This window comes from Chiloscyllium plagiosum, chromosome 12 (assembly GCF_004010195.1).
Source record: "Chiloscyllium plagiosum isolate BGI_BamShark_2017 chromosome 12, ASM401019v2, whole genome shotgun sequence".
Taxonomy (NCBI): domain Eukaryota; kingdom Metazoa; phylum Chordata; class Chondrichthyes; order Orectolobiformes; family Hemiscylliidae; genus Chiloscyllium; species Chiloscyllium plagiosum.
In genome coordinates, this window is record NC_057721.1 from 35,424,544 (window position 1) to 35,430,059 (window position 5,516).

General features: G+C 41.3%; 1 non-coding gene across 1 annotated transcript; it reads left to right on the forward strand.

Annotated features, from left to right (window-relative positions):
- The first annotated feature begins 685 nt into the window (after positions 1-685).
- trnah-gug lies at positions 686-757 on the forward strand. The gene has a single exon. It is a non-coding gene; the product is annotated as a tRNA-His (tRNA).
- Positions 758-5,516: the final 4,759 nt, after the last annotated feature.

Consider the following 5,516-nt stretch of genomic DNA (forward strand, 5'->3'; position numbering starts at 1 on the left):
GATGAAGGTGATAGGTCGTCGGGGAGGGTGGAGTGGAGAGATGGAAAAGAAGATAGGCAGGTAGGACAAGTCAGGGCAAGTCATGGAGACAGTGCGGACCTGGAAGTTTAGAACTGGTGTGAGTTGGGGAAAGGGCAAATGAGGAAACTGTTGAAGTCCACATTGATGCCCTGGGTTTGAAATGTTCCGAGATGGAAGATGAGGCGATCTTCCTCCAGGCGTTTGGTGGTGAGGGAGCGGCGGTGAAGGAGGACCAGGACCTCCAGCACTTCGGCAGAGTGGGAGGGAAAGTTGAAATGTTGGGCCACAGGGCGGTGTGCTTGATTGGTGTGGTTGTCCCAGAGATGTTCCCTAAAGCGTTCTGCTAGTAGGCGTCCAGTCTCCCCAATGTACAGGAGACCACACTGGGAGCAACGGATACAATAAATGATATTGGTGGATGTGCAGATAACAATATCTGAACTGTCCCCCGGAGTCTTTGATGTTTTGGAGAAATCTATTTATCTCAGCCTTCAGCACATTAATGATGGAATGTGGGCACTGATGTTAAAGGTTCAGCCCATTCTGAGTTCCCACATTTCTGCCATGGTTCGCTAAACCCTGATATTGTGCATTTGGTGTTCTGCCTAACATTTCTTATGATACTGTACTTACTGCTGTCGGTTAGCGTGTTTGTCTGTGGGATGCCGTGATCGTATAATGGTTAGTACTCTGCGTTGTGGCCGCAGTAACCTTGGTTCGAATCCGAGTTACGGCATTAATTACTCTATGTGTTCCAGTCATTTGTGAATCACAAAGGCAGCAGTTGTTTTAACGTGGTGATTTTCTTCAAGTTGATGTTTTTTTTCCTTCAAGCTCTGGCCGCTCACATCACGGTGTTTCATATGTCAGAATTCAAGTCCACCCGTTCTCAGAGATTTCTTCCCTCCTGCGATCACTAATCGAACTTTCCATCCCATACCCCCAGTTCATTAATTTGGAGATGCCGGTGTTGGATTATGGAGTACAAAGTTTAAAATCACCCAACACCAGGTTAACGTCATCCAGGTTTAACTGAAGCACTAGCTTTCGGAGCGCTGCTCTTTCATCATGTGTTTGTGGAGTCATTTCCTATTTCACTAAGGCATTGCAGAATCTAATACAGACTCTCACATTGACAACAATCAGTCTGTGTGGCTGCAGTCACTGTTGCTGAGTGAACGTGCCCCAACCCGACCATCGGGACCTGCAGACCTATTGATCCATTTGCACAGGGCGGTGTGGTTGATTGGTGCTGGTGTCCCGGAGATGTTCCCTAAAGCGCTCTGCCAGGAGGCATCCAGTCTCCCCAATGTAGAGGAGACCGCATCGGGAGCAACGGATACAATAAATGATATTGGTGGATGTGCAGGTGGAACTGTGATGGATGTGGAAGGCTCCTTTAGGGCCTTGGATGGAGGTGAGGGAGGAGGTGTGGGCGCAGGTTTTGCTCTTCTTGCGGTGGCAGGGGAAGGTGCTCAACTCAGCCAAGCCACTTCACTTCCCCATAGCCACTGATTTGCCTGGGATTGATACTGAATTAGAAACTTAAAACTATGATCAAAAGGATGCCATTTGACATCTCCATCCTGGTTCAAATAAAACCATGGGATGGGGATGCCACTGATATCAGTGTTTATTTCTCGATCCCAGTAACATCTGAGCTGATGTTTGTGAGTGGTTTAAAGAATTTGACTAGCCACTCATTACTTGGATCTTTTAATCCTTTTTGTCTTGCAATTGATTACAAACCCGTCCCCACTGACAAGGTCAGTCTTCCAGCTACAATAACTATCACTGTGACAAAGCACCTGATTCCATCACTCCCACTGAATCCTTGAGCTTCCAGCACAGAGTTCTATTCAACCCTCACCTATCCTTCAATAATATATTAACATTGAAGATCTGTTTTCCTGAGCTGTAGCCCAGCACTGCTGCCAGAACGATTGACTGTGCTACTGAGACTGAGACTGTCTCTAACCCTGATTGAGTCAGCAACTCCTGGGAGTGGTTGCTGTACTCAACTGGATGGTGGCTCCGGCAGCTGCTTCATACTTGGCTGTTACCAGCAAAACATTTTGTGAGTGTACTGTCCATGATGGAGTGGACTGCTTCCCAGGTTTAGCCCCAGTGATTACACTCAACTTCCTCCAGAAAGCATACTTGGTCTGAGCAACATTAAGGGTGTGAACTGAAAGTATTATAGAAGTCATCTATTTCTTTGCACCTAGTTACTTAATGAAAAGTACAGCATATTTTGGCTCTGCATCATACCACCTCTGTGGGAAGCCGTTTACACTTCTAGTGTAGCCATGCCTGTTTCGCATTTTGAATTGCGTGAGGATAATCTGAATACAACAGTGAGAGTTGGTACAGTTCCAAAATGCTCAGTGGAAAGTGTTTCCTCTGTGAGTATCACCTCATAAGATATAGCAGCAGGAAATGTGTGAAGAAATTGACACCTTCTTATTGCAGCAGGACACCTTATTCTGTGCAATTCACTTCTTGTATTGGCACAGGCTAGGTTTAATTCTGGTAAGGAAATGCTGCGATTGCAGTCTAGAAATATCAATATCTCAAATCTGCAAATGATATGAAGACATGATACCCAGATTTGATGAATGGATACCTTCCTTCCCTTATTCCCTGCTTCCTCACCCCTGTCATACTGCAATTCTATACTTCAATGCCTAACAATAGCTGTAGATTCTATGTACTTACAATAAAGTGCATAATTTTATTGTACTTGTGCAAATAACTCTAGTGAACAGTCCAAGATGATGAGGATAGGAAATAATAATATCACTTTACACACTACACACCAATATTTACTTTGTGGATCACTGCATGAACTTTACACAGAATAGTAATTTGATTCAGCATAGTTTGTTTGGATGACAAACTCCAGATGGTCTGTAAGATGAAACTGGATCTTTATTCTATATATAAATGACATAATAATGCATTAGTATTCACTGTAAGTGGGAATACATACACAGGGGCTTGCTATTCAGCTCTAATCTCATTACTTTCAACAGAGTGGATTGACTGATATGGTTGGAAAAAAAAACTTTTGTATGTGCATGATTGCTGCATCACATTTTTCACTAAAACCGCAAACAGTCTTAAAAGGGAGCTGTCTTTATCAAACATTTTGTGGTGAGTCTGTACCTTTCCCTTTCCCAAAGGTTTCATGAAATGAAACAATTTATGATGAAACACAAAATATCTTTGCTATATCCCCTCAGTAAAGACCTCGGACATACTGTAGTATCTTTCTGGTAGGGCCATACATGTCATATTTGTGATTTTGTACAGGACCTAATTTTACCAGTTGTCATCCTGTTTGTTTGTGTTGATTAAATCAAAACTTAACTCTAATCTTTCACCAATATTTCATTGCACCAATCAGAGGTGGTGGGATTAATGTGCAAACAACATCCATAAGAATTCTCACCAATCCTGTCTTAGTTGCCTCTACTATTAAGTACTGAAAATGTGTTGCTGGTAAAGCACAGCAGGTCAGGCAGCATCCAAGGAACAGGAGAATCGACGTTTCAGGCATAAACCCTTCATCGATTCTCCTGTTCCTTGGATGCTGCCTGACCTGCTGAGCTTTACCAGCAACACATTTTCAGCTCTGATCTCCAGCATCTGCAGACCTCACTTTCTCCTCTACTATTAAGTACCTTTGATACAAAAGAAAAAAAAATAAACAGGAGCATCAGGGCTTCTGTTCACTCTGAGGGAGCTGGACCAGTGTGGGAAAGAATCTCCTCTTGATTGCTTCAGGAGAAGGGGTAACTGATTCTAAAGAAAAAAAATAAACAAAAAAAATTAAGTACCTTTGCATATAACTATTGTTCTAAAGGTAGGATATGGTTGGTGTTCAGTTTCATACCACTGTTTTGGTATCAACACACGCAAGAGGCAAGTGACCCGATGATTGAGAGAAATCAGGCTTGGTTGCAAATTTGGAAAGCTGCTAGTGTTTGTTGAAATCTTCATAAAAAGCTCATCTCACCGTGGAAGGCTTTGTATAGAGATCCTCAAATAAGGCTGGAGGTTGGAGGGAATTGTCAGGTGTTAGTGAGGAGGTGAATGTGTGTGTGTGTGTGTGGGAGGAGGGGTTGCAATTGTCTCGCTATCCATATTTGAAAATAAATTTGAGCTGTTATCTTTGTTCTGACACCTGGTCTTTTCATAAAATTAATAATTCAAAAGGTGTTCTTCCAGACATGTTGAAACCTTAACTAATTAATTCAAAAGGCCGATACCTGTTTAAACATCCTCCTGGTAGATTTAACATATGGGTTCCATGGTTTAACAGTGCAACTTGTGTGAATTGAGCACATTTATTATTACATTGGTATTCTTTGCACCTATTTCAAAGTTAATAGAAGTAAATCTCAACTTTTTTTGTGGCAAATGATTGTAACTGAGTCTACTGCTTTGCTAATGCTAAAAATGGCAGGGACAGCTGCTGAGGTAAGCAACATCCCTGAATTGGGGAAACCCAATCAAGGAAGTACCAATAGGACAACATGAGTTCTGTCAAATCCCTGTTTTGCCCAGGAAGTCCATAAGAATTTCAGGGTAAGATGCTTGTAACCATTTAAAGAAAAATGTTGCAACCACATACATAAATACAGCAGCAACTGCTTTCTGAGAACAGTCATTAGGTGAAATTTCTTTTAGAGTGACACCTTCCAACATTTCAATTTATACAACAGCTAACTAATGCTATTTCTACAATATGTATCACCCACACAGTCCAAATCAGAACATTAGTCTTTCATTGTTCAGTCTACAAAGAGTAAAATGTGATAAATCAAAGGAAATTAATGTTTTTTAGCAATGAATTTCTAACCTCTAACTGACATTGATATGTTATAAAGAATTCTGAAGTACTTTTTACATACAACTGGACAAATAAATTATAGATGGATAAATGAGGACTAGCTCAGATCAGAAATAGCACAGTTTAATGCACCTTGTAACACAACATAAGAACAATTAACTACTACTGACAACTGTATAAATTTCACCCTGACTTAACATTGTAAACCTATAGCTCCAACATTAAGTAGACCATTGATTTCTCTCTGAGTACTATAATGCCTGAATGGATGGATTCAAGGATGCACATTACAAAAGCATGGTGAGAGTTCAGGTATTAATCAGCATCCATGGGAGATAAAATAAATGAAATATTTTTGAGAGGGCTGGGTGTTGAAGCACCCACCAATCACTGCTGTCCAAATCAGTCTTTTGTCACAAACTGAAAAAGAATGTGAAAAGAGAAATTAGCATTTGGTAGGCCACACTGGAAATTGAGCAAGGTTTAGGATGTATGGTTACTCAATATCAATTGCTTCCAAAAGCGTTGTGCTACCTTTGTATTATCTACTATTACACATGATGTTGAGTTGTTCACATCTCAGCTTGAATCCCCAAGTTCAGGTCAGGGAAGCACCTCTTAATGGTAGCTCTCAACA